Raw genomic sequence first — 18,492 nt, 5'->3', positions numbered from 1 at the left:
TGTCACGAGCTGTAGCTTCAATCCTTTCTCTTGTTGCAATAGATCACGCAACTCACTATCACATAGTCGCACATGCGCGAGGGCGTCGTAATCAATGGCCTTTGTCTTTGCTTCCACCTGTGCGATATCATCTGCTACTGTGGACACTGCTTCTATGCGAGAAAGTGCATCAGCTGGAACATTTAGCTTCCCTTCCACATACACAATGCTGGTCGTGAACTGGCTGATATAATCTAAGTGTCGCAGTTGCCTGGGCGATGCTTTCTCTGGCTTTACCTTAAAGGCATAGGTAAGCGGTTTATGATCTGTGTAAATCGTGAACTGTCACCCTTCTAATGCGTGTCTGAACTTTTTTACTGCCGCATAAGCGGCGTACAGCTCACGGTCATATGTTGCCCAATGTTGCTGAGATGGTGACAACTTATGACTATAGAATGCAATGGGCTGCCATAACTGATCAATTTGTTGCTGAAGTACGGCACCAATGGCAGTGGACGAAGCATCAACCATGAGAGCGAGTGGAGCATGCGCGACCGGGAGTGCTAATTGTGCGGCCTCTGCTATATTGTGTGAAACGCGGTGTCCGCCTCGATAGTCCAATGCACACTGTGATTAGGTTTAGGTGCGCCTTTAAGTAGTTCATTCAATGGTGCATGATTGCGAATGAAGTGTTGGTAGAAATTCACTACTCCAATGAATCGTCGTAATTCTCTGACTGTGACAGGGCGGGGGTATTTGTTTATAGCCTCTACTTTACTGTGTGGCTGTCGAATACCCTCTGCATTCAACAAATATCTTTGAAAGTGGACATCTTTCTCACCAAAAACACTTGGCAGAATTAATTACTAGTCCATGTGTGCGTAGGCGATCAAACATTTGTGCCAAATGCTGTAAGTGCTCCTCTTCTGATGCAGACATCACCAATAAATCATCTATGTACACATAGCAAAAATCTAAATCTCTTGTAACCTCGTCCATAAAACGTTGGAAGGTCTGGGCGGCATTACATAGTCCGAATGGCATTCGGGTGAATTCAAATAGACCGCATGGTGTTGTCACCGCTGTTTTAGGAATGTCTTCTGCAGCTATAGGGATCTGATAGTAAGCTCGAACTAGATCAATGGAAGAAAATATAGTCTTACCGTGGACATTTGCAGAAAAGTCTTCTATATGTGGAACTGGGTACCGGTCTGGAATGGTTCTTGTATTGAGTTGGCGATAGTCACCGCAGGGGCGCCATTCATTCTTCTTTTTAGGCACGGTGTGAATTGGGGATGCCCAACTGCTACTAGAAACTCTGCAGATACCTTGTGACAGCATGCTGCGAAATTCCTGCTTTACCACTTTTAGCTTTTCGGCCGTTAAACGTCCAGGCCGAGCGTGAGTTGGCGGCCCTGGCGTGGTCAAAATGTGGTGGACGGTTGTATGCTTGACTGGAGGGAGAGTAGGCGATTTCTGTGTAATCTCGGGGTATCCTTTCAGTAATCGTATACATGATGCGTCGCCTGTGACTGTGCGTACCTCTAGTGGTGTGATACAATGAACTTTTCCTGTTGTATGCAGACTAGTAGTCAAATCCATTAGTCGCTGACGTCGCAGATCTGGCAGTAAGTCGTAGAAGGACAAAACATCTGCACCGATAATAGGCTGTGATATATCTGCCACTGTAAATTGCCATTCAAACACACGGCGTAGCCCCAAGTTAAGGAATAATGTTACTCGACCGTATGTTCTAATTTTGGAGTCATTGGCGGTGAATAGATAACAGTCGTCGCAGCTCCGGCGTGATAGGCAGTTTGCTGGATATACGGCGCCTGTATCGACGAGAAACTGTAGTTTTGTTTCGCCGTCTGTCACAAAAAGTCGGCGAGTGTTTGCACTGGAAGTTATCGCTGCTACGGTGTCTGCCTCATGTTTCCACTTGCAAGGTGGCGTACACTTTCGTGCATCATTACCAAATGTCTTGTGGTACCAGCATAAGTTCTGAAAGTGATGGTGATCGATTGCGACTTCGTGACCGTCGGTGCGTGGCCGATGGCGGTTGTGCGTTGTTTGTAATGCAGCTACCTGTGCGGTCAACTCTCTCAGTTGTGATTGTAGGGAGACTAGCGTCACTGTGGGCGAATGTTCTTGTTCTGGCGTTAATGTCGAGACACTTGATGTGGGATACATTTCAATTAACCTGTCGGCCGTTTGTGACAGTGAGTTTAAATCGCCTGCACATACCGTAAGAATTTTTTGAGTATCTGACGGCAACCGAGACAACCATATATTTCGTAGCACATCATCAGTTACAGTGTTACTTGCCAGTGTGCTCAAGCGTCGTAAGAGCTGTGACGGAGTGCGATCTCCGAGTTGTTCAGTGCGCAGTAGCTTCTCAAGCCGTTTTGTCTCTGATTGTGACAAACGCGTTATTAATGCGTTTTTAATGGATGCATAACGATCGGTATCCGGTGGTGCGGCTAGGATATCTTGTACTTCTGCTGCTAGATCTTCTGTAAGTGCTGCAACCACATAGCTGTACTTAGTTTCGTCCGCCGATATTTGTGCGAGGACGAACTCGCTTTCTAACTGGGCAAACCACAGTAGAGGATTATGTAACCAGAATGGTGGAGGTTTTATCGTCACCCTGTTAATTGCACTGCTGGCTTCAGGTTGAATTGAGACTGGCGAATCGGTCATTATCGTGCTAAAGGAGCGCGACGCGGCTGGCGCGGAAGTTACAAACGTGAACGTCGCGGAACTTCGTTAAACGCTGAAGCCGACGCGGATGTTAACGTAGTTCGTCGGGGTCACCAAATGTGGGTGTTGGAGAAAACAATTCCTTTATTCCCACATATATTTAGCAATAACATAACACTGCACACATGAATGAATTGTGTAGACATGAACAGCACGGAATAACTAACAAAAGCTAAGTCAGAGAATAACTATATCACTGCACGTAAATTAACACTTCACGGAATGTTTATGAAGCACTGTACACTTGTAGGGATCGCTTGTCAGAAATAGGTCATTACAATTGTCTGAGAGTGATATGAGTTCGTTTCAGCAGAGAAAACTTTCTCTACGATTTTGACAGTGTTGTTGAAGCAGGTTCTGCAGCAAACATCGACCACCAAATGTTAGAAGTCCTATACAAGCTTGTAGTACATAACAGTTTATCACAGAATCCTCTGATCAACATTAAATAAGCGCAGCTACTTTTGAAATGCAACACACTGTAGAATGGCCGTTACAAAACTCCACATTAACGTTACACATCGCTTGCGAATCTCAAAAAACACAAATTACACAATATGGTGGCTAACAATGACTGTTTCATTGCACACACTTCATACACGTGATCTTGTCATCCTGTCTCGTAACCAAGTCTTTTCGCATCCCGATTTACTTCCTTTTCATCACTCGCCACAGAGCAACGCTAAGTCAAGGAATAAATATTTCGCTCGTGCAGGCGAAATGCGTCACCTCGCGAACTTAACAAAAGCAGGGTCGTGAAACTGGCCAGTTGATTGATATACGATTCTCACGCGCTGCCATCCAGTCCCTTCCTCCTCCTCCTCATGGAACGCCTGCACAAGTTGCATGCATCTACCCATACCGCAGGCTGGTCCACGATCAACAAACACCGATGACAATTATGCGATTGGTAGGCCGGGCTTCCCATCTGTGCACAGGGTCGTTGGGAAACCATGGAAAACCGGGAGTGAGGTCAGTCGATCTGGTTTCCAAATCCCACTTCCCATTTTGGTATCTTTGACTGAAATTTCTAAATTTAAATTACAATCTTCTTGTTCATCTTTCTCACAATTAGTTACTCCATTAAAGCTGGATGACGCTGGTCGATCTCGCAGTGAAGCTGGGCGTTGCAGGACGGGCTGGTCTCGAATGATGACTCTCTACGCCACAACTGCTACCGGGTTGGGTAGTAGATGGATCGGGATCGGGTTGCCTCTCGTGGTGGACCAGGTGGTTACGGGCTGGCATCGGGATCAGGAATGGGATGTGGTGGACATGAAAGAGAATGACAACTCTGAGCCTTCTGACCCCTTACTCTGATATTTTCCTTGGGCCTGAAATTCTTAGTAGATTTTCATGCTAGCATGCTTCTGCAATGGCGCGATAGATTCAGATAGAGTTTTTCTTTGTTCACTTTTCACAATTCTTTCACGTTTCTAACACCTATGTTAAATGTCACTTGTTTTATACCCTGTTTTCATCGAATTTCACCGTGGATCAGTCTCAACACGATGTGAATTTACATAATGTTCCTAATTATGGTGCATTGGTTGTACCCTATCAACAGTCACCGTTTTCCCGTGCCCCCGCAAAATTACACAGCACTTACATTTCGATAACTTCATATGTAATTTGGTCAGTCATATATTGCGTTATTTAAAATGTCATATTACTTTTCTTCACTGGAAGTCCAATTTGCTCAAGTAATATAAACATTTAACCACTAATACATAGTAATTTCTCACTGGCATCCGAATCTAACATAGCTCAGACACCGTTAGTTTACCTTTTACATGATACTGAAAATTGGCTTAAATTGCATAGGTCCACCTACTTGTAGTAAAGCCAACCACAAGATGACATGCACTCCCCTGCTCTTTGTTGCCTAGTATCCCCAGAAAATTATTCTGCCTTTGCATACTTGTGAGACTAGTGCGTGAAGTTCAATGTCCAGATCTACCTGGACTCATTTCCCGTCAAAATATTTGCTTCCGGTAAGTACTGACACTATCATTCATGAACTAAATTACTCTTTATACTTAACTGAAAACACGAACACATACAAAATTAAAATTCATTCTGGTAATAAACACAAAAGTTATTCATATACCCATAAAAGTATACAATCAGCATTAGCTCTCCTGCTGTGGTTCTGTTGAAAACAAACATCAATATATTTACTTATCTAACTAAATCTACCTATACGTAAAAATTCAATGAAACAAAATATCCATAACATATACAACCTTTATTAGAGACTGGACTAATTCTAATTTTCACTTCACATAGTACTTTTTAATATCATGGTGAGGATAGAGTCCCTTCACCTTTCCTGTCACTAGGCAGGCCAATAGATATGCCCCAGGATATGAAATTCTTATTATTTCAAACGGTTCAACAAATAACACCTGCCATTTCTTCTTCCTCTTCTTCAATAAAGATGCCTGTGGATGTGTGCGCAATAACGCTCTAACCTCTACAGCACTACAGCAAAAGTTTGTAATTTCTTTAGTTTATTGTCAGATTTAACCTTTCTCTTTCTGGCCCTTTGACCTTTTTCACTAAAGCCAACTTAGTGTTTTATTCCCAAGTGAGCTTATCACGTGGCACCTTTGCTAGACTGTTCACCCTCTCATTCCTTTCTTCCTTTTAAACATCAATTCCTCTGGTGTGAAACCCGTTGAAGTATGAGGTAAATTATTTATAATGTCTTCGAAATCTTGCACATATTCTATCCACCGTGTTTGACTATTTGAACAATATGTCCTCATAATCGATTTAGCTGGCTCGCTTTGTACTGACGACTGTTGCATCCAACACCAATCTTCCTTTTCCCCTGACCGATGGTTCTATCATGTCCCAGTTTATCACCCTGTTTATTTCTTCACTTACTGATTTCTTCAATCTCCACGGAATTGGATATGATTTATTACAATACGTCTCATGAGGTAACACCTCCAAGTGGCACGTTAACCCTTAGTAATTTCCGGCCTTTCTTCAAAAACCTGGATTTATTTCTCCAAAGGATCTACCAACTGATCATTTTGTTCGTTTTCCAGTCCATCAGCTTCCTTTGCCTTTTCTTCCACTTGTTCTGCTATCCCAAGTGTCTTGCTTTTCTTTACCTCTTCTGTAAGTTTACATCTCCTTTCTTTTCTAATGTGTTTAATACCGTGCCCAGGACAGTAATTTCCAATGCCCCTTTCTTTCCTGATCAGATCAGCGTGAGACATTTTCCTAATTTCACAAAAACTGACTTTGCCGGACGAGAAGTGTATTTTTAAGTCTTTCTCCCTCATACTCTCTAATCCGATGATGCAATCTTCTATTAACTTTTGAATTACTAGGAACATGCATCTTATCTCTGTATTTCCTGTTCTTACATCTAGTAAAGTTTGCATCCGGACTGGTTGTGAGCGGGTACCTAAAGCTCCAATGATCTTACAGTTTCGTATCGGCAACGTCGGTAACTCTGTCTTCTAGGATAGCCGTTTAAATAAATTGTTGGAGATCGCATTTATCGAAGCTCCGGTATCCAAGATTATTCTTATAGGTATGTCTAATTTTTCGGCACGGATGTCTGATACCGGCACTCTATTAGAAACTTGTTCCCCAGGATTTACGTCTTCTACTGACTCCTCAATGATCCTCATTCCATCGTTGTATCTAAAACAGTTTACAGGTGATTGTTTGCCCTCCTCTACCCTTTTACCGACCGAACCACTGGGGCGTAGTTCAGTCGGATTCAATTTAAATTGCTCGGGCCAGCCGGTCCGTTGTTGTCATCGGTTGCTTTTACTATGACCGATGGATGTTCTCGCCAGGCTTGATTATTTGTTGGCCCTGGCGTCGGCTCGTGTATGGTTTGCTTACATTATCCTTGATTTCTACGGTCATTAGATACAGGATTGTTGTTGTTGTGGTCTTCAGTCCAGAGACTGGTTTGATGCAGCTCTCCATGCTACTGTATCCTGTGCAAGCTTCTTCATCTCCTAGTACCTACTGCAACCTACATCCTTCTGAATCGGTTTAGTGTATTCATCTCTTGGTCTCCCTCTACGATGTTTACTCTCCACGCTGCCCTCCAATACTAAATTGGTGATCCCCAGATGCCTCAGAATATGCCCTACAAACCTATCCCTTCTTCTAGTCAAGTTGTGCCACAAATTTCTTTTCTCTCCAATTCTGTTCAATACCTCCTCGTTAGTTATGTGGTCTATCCATCTAATCTTCAGCATTCTTCTGTAGCATCACATTTCGAAAGTTTCTATTCTCTTCTTGTCCAAACTAGTTATCGTCCACGTTTCACTTCCATACATGGCTACACTCCATACAAATACTTTCAGGAACGACTCCCTAACACTTAAATCTATCCTTGATGTTAACAAAAATTTCTCTTCTTCAGAAACTCTTTCCTTGCCATTGCCAGTCTACATTCTATATCACCGAGCGAGGTGGAGCAGTGGTTAGCACACTGGACTCCCATTCGGGAGGACGACGGTTCAATCCCGTCTCCGGTCATCCTGATTTAGGTTTTCCGTGATTTCCCTAAATCGCTTCAGGCAAATGCCGGGATGGTTCCTTTGAAAGGGCACGGCCGATTTCCTTCCCCATCCTTCCCTCACCCGAGCTTGCGCTCCGTCTCTAATGACCTCGTTGTCGACGGGACGTTAAACACTAATCTCCTCCTCCTCCTCCATTCTATATCCTCTCTACTTCGACCATTATCAGTTATTTTGCTCCCCAAATAGCAAAACTCATTTACTACTTTAAGTGTCTCATTTCCTAATCCAATTCCCGCAGCATCACCCGATTTAATTCGACTACAGTCCATTATTCTCGTTTTGCTTTTATTGATGTTCATCTTATATCCTCCTTTCAACACACTGTCCATTCCGTTCAGCTGCTCTTCCAGATCCTTTGCTGTCTCTGACAGAATTACAATGTCATCGGCGAACCTCAAAGATTTTATTTATTCTCCATGGATTTTAGTTCCTACTCCGAATTTTTCTTTTGTTTCTTTTACTACTTGCTCAATATACAGACTGAATAACATCGAGGATTGGCTACAACCCTGGCTCACTCCCTTCCCAACCACTACTTCCCTTTCATGCCCCTCAACTCTTATAACTGCCATCTGGTTTCTGTACAAATTGTAAATAGCTTTTGGCTCCCTGTATTTTACCCCTGACACCTTCAGAATTTGAAAGAGAGTATTCCAGTCAACATTTTAAAAAGCTTTCTCTAAGTCTACAAATGCTAGAAACATACGTTTGTCTTTCCTTAATCTTTTTTCTAAGATAAGTCATAGAGTCAGTATTGCTCACGGGTTCCAACATTTCTACGGAATCCAAACTGATCATGCCCGAGGTCGGCTTCTACCAGTTTTTCCATTCGTCTGTAAAGAATTCGTGTTAGTATTTTGCAGCTGTGGCTTATTAAACTGATAATTCAGTAATTTTTACATCTGTCAACATTTGCTTTCTTTGGGATTGGGATTATTATATTCTTCTTGAAGTCTGAGGGTATTTCGCCTATCTCATACATCTTGCTCACTAGATGGTAGAGTTTTGTTAGGCCTGGCTCTCCCAAGGCCGTCAGTAGTTCTAATGGAATGTTTTCTACTCCCGGGGCCTTATTTCGACTTAGGTCTTTCTGTGCTCTGTCAAACTCTTCGCGCAGTATCATATCTCCTATTTCATCTTCGTCGCATTCTCTTCCATTTTTATAATATTGTCCTCAAGAACATCCCTTCTTTGCTTAGAACTGGGCTTCCATCTGAGCTCTTGATATTCATGCAAGTGGTTCTCTTTTCTCCCTGGGTCTCTTTAATTTTCCTGTAGGCAGTATCCATCTTACCCCTAGTGATATGCGCCTCTACATCCCTACATTTATCCTCTAGCCATCCCTGCTTAGCCATTTTGCACTTCCTATCGATCTCATTTTTGAGACGTTTGTATTCGCTTTTGCCTGCTTCATTTACTGCATTTTTATATTTACTCCTTTCATCAATTAAATTAAATATCTCTTCTTTTACCCAAGGATTTCTATTAGCCCTTGTCTTTTTACCTACTTGATCCTCTGCGACCTACACTATTTCATCTCTCAAAGCTACCCATTCTTCTTCTACTGTATTTCTTTCCCTCAATCCTGTCAATCGTTCCCTAATGTTGTCTCTGAAACTCTCTACAACCTCTGGTTCTGTCAGTTTATCCAGGTCCCATCTCCTCAAATTCCCACCTATTTGCAATTTATTTAGTTTTAATCTACAGTTCATACCCAATAGATTGTGGTCTGAGTCCACATCTGCCCCTGTAAATGTCTTACAATTTAAAACCTGGTTCCTGAATTTCTGTCTTACCATCGTATAATTTATCTGAGACCTTCCAGTGTCTCCAGGCTTCTTCTATGTTTACAACCTTCTTTTATGATTCTTGAAACAAGTGTTAGTTATGATTAAGTTATGCTCTGTGCAAAATTCTACCAGGCGGCTTCCTCTTTCGTTACTTAGCCCCATTCCATATTCACCGACTACGTTTCCTTCTCTTCCTTTTCTTACTGTCGAGTCCCCGTCACCCATGACTATTAAATTTTCGTCTCCCTTCACTATCTGAATAATTTCTTTTACCTCATCATACATTTCATCAATATCTTCGTCATCTGCGGAGCTAGCTGGCATATAAACTTGTACTACTGTGGTGGGCGTGGGCTTCGTACCTATCTTGGCCACAATAATGCGTTCACTATGCTGTTTGTAGTAGCTTACCCACATTCCTATTTTCATATTCATTATTAAACCTACTCCTGATTTACCCCTATTTGATTTTGTATTTATAACCCTGTATTCACTTGATCAGAAGCCTTGTTCCTCCTGCCACCGAAATTCACTAATTCCCACTATATCTAACTTTAAACTATCCATTTCCCTTTTTAAATTTTCTAACCTACCTGCCCGATTAAGGGATCTGACATTCCACGCACCGATCCGTAGAACGCCATTCTTTCTCCTGATAACAAAGTCCTCCTGAGTAGTCCCTGCCCGGAGATCGGAATGGGGGACTATTTTACCTCCGGAATATTTTACTCAAGAGGACGCCATCATCATTTAACCATACAGTAAAGCTGTATGCCCTCGGGACAAATTACGGCTCTAGTTTCCCCTTGCTTTCAGCCGTTCGCAGTACCAGCACAGCAAGGCCGTTTTGGATAGTGTTACAAGGCCAGATCAGTCAATCATCCAGACTGTTGCCCCTGCAATTGCTGAAAAGGCTACTGCCCCTCTTTAGGATTGTACCTCCTTTCAAATCGCCTCTGTCTGTTTCTGTTCTGCTCATAATTTCTTCCGTTATTCTGCTGTTCCACACAGTTTGCTCCATTGTTGTAACCATTAGTCATATTGGTTCGGTGAATATTATCCATTTGTCTTCCATTCATTCTTCCGTTATTACTGTTATAACCTATCTGTCTATTTTCCATTTGACAGGTTTTATTGTAATTATTTTTTCCTCTTTGTTACTCCTGTAGCAAATCGATTTAATCAACTGCACACATGAATTCTTCCAGATTATCTTCTGAAAGATGCAGTAGTTTGTCCCTGATCTCCATCGGAAGCTGAGCTTTGATGATCATTGTCACACTTTTGTGATCTATTGGTTCATTCCAATGTCTTGTTTTATTCAAATATTTTTCGAAGTGTCTCCTTAAGTTCCCCTTTCGGTAAGAGAAGGATTCTGGGCGATGTACTTCCCTCTTCAATCTAGCCTGAATGCTTCTTGACTGATATCTATTGAGGAATGCCTTCTCAAATTCTTGTCTATTATGACAGTCACCCACCGACTACCATCGCCTTGGATGTATCCTGACAGATATTCGGTTTTCTGTCGATCAGACTAAGCTCATGGTAACACTCCTCTGAATCATCTGATAAATACGACAGGATTGAATGTTTTCTTTCCCAGAAAAAAATATTTGGTATTCCCTATGATTTAACATTTTCTCTTCCATGATAGATGTGGTAGAATCACTCATAGGTGATATACTTCCATACATCTGTTGTTTGGGCTTGTATCTGGTTACTGCTCATCACCCCCATAATTATACATAGAGCCCTGATTTCTACCTTTAGATATTCACTCTAGACTGTCTTCCTTTCTTTCTTCAGTCACCCCCCACAGTTCTTCTATCCTTTGAGTGCATGTTTGCAAAATCTATGTAACTTCTCCTTTCCGTCTTTGGAACTAGGATACTATCTGCTCACGAACTTCCTTCAACTCTTGATCTCTTTGGCGAGGTAGCAGTACGCCTTCACTCAGTATACAGTATACAGTGTCGGTTAGACCGTCAGCGGGAGTGCACTGCTAGTTCCTGCTACTAATAAGGCGAGTACACCGTTCGCTTGTTACATATTTTTACGAGCTTCAAACAGGAGCGACTGCAGTAATGGATAGGAACTGTGACTGTTGTATACAGATGCGAGCTGAGTTGGTGACCCTTCGCTCACAGCTCCAGGCTGCTTTGGCTTCTGTCACACAGCTTGAGGCTGCTGCCAAGTGGCGTCACTGTGGGGGATCGAACGCGGGCATGCAAGGGACGTTGAGCACGTCCCACGTGTGCTCCGATCACTCCACTGCTGTGACCTCCCCGGGTACTGCCTGCACTGAGGTTGACCCCTCACGCATCATCGAGAGGGAGACCATTCCAAAGTCTGACAGGCAGCGAATAACTTTCTGAGGGGCCAATCATAGGGCCTCCCTCGTTTGTTTGACGAACAGGTTTCGGGCATTATCTGTGGTTGACGATCGATGTCTCTGAGCCGGATACAGTCGTCCACCCTGTTTCAGAGGAAGCTTCTCGGCCCGCAAGGTCTGGGCATTCACAGACGGTGTGTTTTCTGGTAGTTGGGAGCTCCAACGCTAGGCGCGTAATGGGGCCCCTTAGGAACATGGCTGCCAAGGAGGGGAAGGAAGCCAGTGTGCACTCCGTATGCATTCTGGGGTGAGTTATTACAGATGTGGGAAGGGTGTTTCCGGATGCCATGAAGATTACAGGGTGCCGCCAGCTGCAGGTGGTGACTCACGTCGGTGCCAATGACGTGGGTCGCTTTGGATCGGAGCAGATTCTGTCTGGTTTCGGGCGGCTAGCGGAAATGGTAAAGACTGCCAGTCTTGCTTCCGAGATTAAGGCGGGGCTCACCATCTGCAGCATCGCCGACAGAACCGACTGTGATCCTTTGGTACAGAGCCGAGTGGAGGGTCTGAATCGGAGACTCAGGCGGTTCTGTGACGATGTATGGCTGCAGATTCCTTGACTTGTGCCATCGGATGGTGGGTTTCCGGTTTCCGCTTAATAGGTCAGGAGTGCACTACACATCGGAGGCGGCAGCACGGGTAGCGTGGGCTGTGTGGATGGGGCTGGGCGGTTTTTTAGGTTAGAGGGTCCCAGGGAGCCACGGAAGGGGCGTCCGTCTAAAAGTGGGCAGGTAAAACACAGTAAGGTAGTTGTAGAAACGATTAGTATTGTAGTTGTAAATTGTCGTAGCTGTGTTGGGAAAGAACCAGAGCTCCAAGCCCTAATAGAAAGCACTGAAGCTCCAATAGTTGTAGGAAATAAGTTCAGCCGAAATTTTTTCAAACGATCTAACAGTGTTCAGAAAGGATAGATTAAATTCAGTTGGTGGTGGAGTTTTATTGCTGTCAGATGTAGTTTGCCTTGTAGCGAAATTGAAGTAGATAGTTCGTGTGAAATAGTATGGATAGAGGTTATACCTGACAATCAGACTAAGCTATTAATTGGAACGTTTTACCGACCCCCCGACTCAGAAGATATAGTTTCTGAACAGTTCGAAGAAAACTTGAGTCTCATTTCAAAAACGTACCCCGCTCATAGACTTATAGTCGGTATTCTGGAAGAATTATACGTTTAAAGCCTGCGGCACGCATAAAACGTCATCCGAAATTGTACTGAATGCTTTCTGAGAAAATTACTTTGAACAATTAGTTCATGAGCCCACTCGAAGGATAAATGGTTGCGAAAGCATACTTTACCTACGTTACCTTTTAGCAACAAATACTCATAGACAAATAGTGGGTATTGTGATGAATACAGGGATTAGCGATCAAAAGGCAGTTGCTGCTATGCTGAATACCGTAACACCTACAACCATCAAAAGGAAACACAAAGTATATCTATTTAAAAACGCTGATAAAAATGCTCTTAACGCCTTTTTAAGAGACTGTCTTCACTCCTCCCGACCTGATCATGTAAGTGTAGAAAAATTGTGGAATGTTTTCAAAGAGATAGTATCGGCAGCAACTGAGAGATATATACCACATAAATTAATAAGTGATGGTACTGATCCCCCATGGTACACAAAACGGGTCAGATCGTTGTTGCAGAAGCAACGAAAAAAGCATGCCAAATATAAAAGAACGCAACATCCCCAATATTGGCAAAGTTTTACAGAAGTTCAAAAGGTGGAGCGTACTTCAATGCGAGATGCTTTTAATAATTTCCACAACGAAATTCTGTCTCGAAATCCGGCAGAAAACCCAATAAGATTCTGGTCATATACAAAGCACACCAGTGGCAAGACGCAATCAATACCTTCACTGCGCGATAACAACAGTGCCACTAAAGCAGAGTTATTAATCACGGTTTCCCGAAACTCCTTCACCAAAGAAGATGAAGTAAATATTCCTGAATTCCAATCAAGAACAACTGCTAAGATGAGAAACATAAAAGTAGATATCCTCGGAGTAACGAAGCAGCTTAAATCACTTAATAAAGGCAAGTCCTCCGGTTCAGATTGAATACCAGTCAGGTTCCTCTCAGAGTATGCTGATAAAATAGCTCCATATTTAGCAATTATATACAACCACTCGCTCACAGAAAGATGCGTACCTAAAGACTGGAAAATTGCTCAAGTCACACCGATACCCAAAAAGGGGAGTAGGAGTAATCCGCTGAATTACAGGCCTATGTCACTAACGTTGATTTGCAGTAGGTTTTTGGAACATATACTGTATTCGAGCATTATGAAGTACCTCGAAGAAAACGATTTATTGACACATAGTCAGCACGGTTTCAGAAAATATCGTTCTTGTGAAACCAACTAGCTCTTTATACTCATGAAGTAATAAGTGCTATCGACAGGGGATGTCAAACTGATTCCGTATTTTTAGATCTCCAGAAGGCTTTCGACACCGTTCTTCACGAACGTCTTCTAACCAAACTGCATGCCTACGGAATATCGCCTCAGTTGTGCGACTGGATTCGTGATTTCCTGTCAGAAAGGTCACAGTTCGTAGCAATAGACGGAAAGTCATCAAGTAAAACAGAAATGATATCCGGCGTTCCCTAAGGAAGTGTTATAGGCCCTCTATTGTTCCTGATCTATATTAACGACATAGGAGACAAACTGAGTAGCCGTCATAGATTGTTTGCAGATGATGCTGTCATTTACCGTCTTGTTAAGTCATCGGATGATCAAAACGACTTGAAAAATGATTTATATAAGATATCTGTATGGTGCTAAAAGTGACAATTGACCCTGAATAAGGAAAAGTGTGAAGTTATTCACATGGGTATTAAAAGAAATCCGCTCAGTTTCGATTACGCGATAAGTCACACAAATCTAAAGGCTGTAAATTCAACTAAATACTTAGGGATTACAATTACAAATAACCTAAATTGGAGCGATCATATAGATAATATTGAGGGTAGAGCAAACCAAAGACTGCGATTCATTGGCAGAACACTTAGAAGGTGCAACAGGTCTACTAAAGAGAGTCCTTACACCACGCTTGTCCGCCCTATTCTGGAGTATTGCTGTGCGGTGTGCGATCCGCATCGGGTGGGACTGACGGATGACATCGAAAAAGTACAAAGAAGGGCAGCTCGTTTTGTATTACCTCGAAATAGGGGAGATAGTGTCACAGACATGGTGCGTGAATTGGAGTGGCAATCCTTAAAACAGAGGTGTTTTTCGTTGCGACGGGATCTTCTCATGAAATTTCAATCACCAGTTTTCTCCTCCGATTACGAAAACATTCTGTTGGCACGCACCTACATAGGGAGAAATGATCATCACGATAAAATAAGATGAATCAGGGCTCGCACAGAAAAATTTAAGTGCTCGTTTCTCCTGCATGCCGTTCGAGAGTGGAACGGTAGAGAGACAGCTTGAAGGTGGTTCGTTGAACCCTCTTCCAGGCACTTTATTTGAATAGCAGAGTAATCACGTAGATGTAGACGTACATTCTCTACCGCTTCCTTGATACCTTTATTAACAGACAATATCACCTGCTGTTCCTTATCTAGTGCCCAGTCGCTTACCTGTTGTTTAAACTGCTGTGTGTTTTCTTGGAACGTCTGCTCCACTCGCCCTTCACATCCCGACGCTAATTCCTTTACTGTTGAAGCCAAGTTTTGTACATCTATTTCTTCCGTTTGCTGTCTTCCCTGCACAGTTTCAATTTCACTGTTTACTCTATTTCTATCGGAAACTGTTAGTGGGTTTGCTTGATACTATTTATTTCTTTCCGGATGTCTGTGTCTTCATTTGTCAAAGCACTCCCATTAGCTAATATCTATACAAAATCTCCCCTTGTGGGAAGTTCATTCACTTTATTTTTTATACCCTTTACTTTCTCGGCTAACTCTGCATGTTCTGTAACTAAATTGCTCTCAGTAGTTTTCACATTTGTTGCTTTATCCACTGTATTTGCCTGTTCTGCAGCCATGCTTACTATATTTGCAGAAAGAGCCACCTGCGCAGCTGACATATTCGCCTGACCAGAAAACAGTTTCGTCTGAGTAGCAGACATGTCTTACTGTTCCGAAGATAAATTTTCAACTGTTGTTGAAATATTCGCTTGCATAGCAGACATAGTCATTTGAATAGCAGACATGTGAGACTGTTCTGCAGTTAAACTAATTACGGTATTCATTAAAAGTTTCATTTGATTTAAGTGCTCAACTGTAGGATCTTCGGGTTGTCCTTGGCTCGTATCTACCTTTTGCACTGGGTTTTGTTCATCAGCACTGGGCTGCACTTTCACTTTCTGTTATCTCTGCATTTTGATCTGTGATCTGGTTGTAACCATAAGAATTCATTTGTTCACTATTGTTATAATTACGTTGCTTTGGACGCAATTCAGCTTTATCCCAAGAAAATCCCCTGGTTCTATACACCAGAATATATCTCCACAATTTTGAACACATCAATACAAAAACACATATCACTCTGTATATATTAAAACATATAATAGCTAAATCTGCAAATATTCCTAACCCAGTCGTTATCTACGACGACCAGACTAATGTGTGCAATGAATTATCATGTCATTCTTGTGCTTGCCTTTACCGCTGAGTAGAACCTCATGAAGTTCATATGTGATGGACCCGTCTTGTTGTGGCTGTCTGATGTCTGATGAAGATCACATAGAACGATTCTCTCAGATGTACATGAAATTATACAAAGCACAACATTAGTACATATACATAATATAAAATACACATTTATCACAACAAATCACAATATATATATATATATATATATATATATATATATATATATATATATATATATACAATAAATACATGTAACTGAATGATTATGTATTAATTTGTTTTTGGTCACGAAATAGTTGACAGAGTCTATGTTTCACTCCTTGTAGGCCACTTTTATAATATTATTTCTGGTCAAAAGAATAAATTAATGTTTCAAGCTGGTAATATTAAATTCGTTGCATTGAACTAGTGTGTGTGTTCTCTCTGTTTATATGTCTGTGAAGGACAGTATCCCGAGCGGCGTCGACTACTCCCACAGTGCACATAATTTTGTACCCGTAGACAAGTTACTCTCGTGCTGCAGAAGCAGCTGCCGACTCCGACGGTTGCCTGTAAAATTCTTGAAACGTAACAGAAAGAAAACTTCTAAAGGATTTTCTCGAATTGGAACAGTGCCATTCACATTTGCTCATTCGATGTTTGTCTGAGAGTGATTTGAGTTCGTTTTAGCAGACAAAACTTTCTCTATGGTTTTGACAGTGTTATTGAAGCAGGTTCTACAGCAAACATCGACCACCAAATGTTGGAAGTCCTATAGAAGTTTGTAGTACATAACACCTCACCACAGAATCCTCTGATCAAAATTAAATAAGCGCAATTACTTTTGAAATGCAACAGACTGTATTATGGCCGTTACTAAACTTCACATTAACTTTACATATCGCTTGCGAATCTCAAAAATCACAAATTATACAATATGGTGGCTATCAATGACTGTTTCATTGCACACACATCATACATATCCTCTTGTTATCCTGTTTCGTAACAAAGTCTTTTCACATCCCCGTTTTCTTCCTTTCCTCCGCTCGCCATGGAGCGCAGGCCAAACGCACCACCTCGTGATATATGTTAACTTTAATCTAATAACAATAGGAAGGTCGTTGAACCGATCAGCTGATCGATCCACAACTCTTGTCAGTTGGCACGGGCTAAGGGATATTATATTGCATAAGGCCAGAGGTAGACTAATGCGTTACTGACTTGGCGGCTTTGTGAACTTATTACTCTTGAATAAATCGATTTTTTTGAAATTTTTATCATTAGTTTGTCTCTCTATGTACATTACATCCTCCGATTTCCAGTGCATTCGGATAATTCTTTCGTGGTGCTCGTCGCTTTTTCTTTTTTCGCTTAGAGTGCATTTCAATACTCATTTCAGATAATTAATTCGAAAATCTGATCATTATAGCTGTCGAATACCAGTTTGAGCTGCAATCTCCATTCATAAAGCATGAGCATCAGTAGGATTTAGTAAGACAGCTTTTACTCTACTGTAAGGATTGTTGCAGGTAACCATCAGAAATCCCTATGTATTTTTTCGAATAGTAAGTAATCTAAAGATAGTACATCCCGAAAGTTGCAACCTATCATGGGCAGGCCATAGCCAGATCTTCTTTCATCGTATCAATGTATTAATCTGCAGGTTTCTCTCCTACACCGTCAATGCACAGCCCTCGTTATTCCACAGAGATACGAAGTAAGACATGTCCACTTTCTGCTGGCAGTGAATTCTGTCCGTCTAACATTCACATTACAATACCGTAACCACGTAGCAACGATTATCTCGCAAAAACTCGTTTGTGCGCCCATGTTTTGTACTACTGATTTGTCATCGTGTACGTTCATCAACATCTGCCTTTGCCGTTAATTATGATACACCCTGGAACAACAAGTAGGTGATTACTGTGCCGTTGTAAGTGTCAAGCTATGCATAATTACCCTCTCATCCCACCTTGAGCCTTTCCCACATACCCTCTCGCTCCCAAAAATCGCCGATCGATGCTGCTCACGCCACACTGAAAAAGTATCGATGAATGTTCGATAGCTACTCCAGTTCGCAGTTTGAATACGTCGCTGCACAAGTAACAAATACGCTCGTCCTAATATAGTGTCTACATACAGAAAATTTTTTGAAAGTGTATTGAACACCATATAGATTACGGTGTGAAAAGTTGATAATCTCAATACCGGTGTGATAGGAGGGTCTCCGTGCTGTCAAAAACACTAATGGGGAGTGCCACTACGTACAGTGGTTGGACAAAGCAATATGAACACCTGTAGAAGAAAAGAATGAAGATTGTGGTTTAACATCCTGTCGAGGATGAGGTAATTTAAGACGGACTTCAAAGTCGAATTGGAGAAGGATGTGGAAGGAAATTGAGGTGACGATTCAAAGTAACT

Source organism: Schistocerca nitens, chromosome 5 (assembly GCF_023898315.1).
Source record: "Schistocerca nitens isolate TAMUIC-IGC-003100 chromosome 5, iqSchNite1.1, whole genome shotgun sequence".
NCBI lineage: Eukaryota > Metazoa > Arthropoda > Insecta > Orthoptera > Acrididae > Schistocerca > Schistocerca nitens.
Note: the sequence above shows the minus strand (reverse complement) of the source record.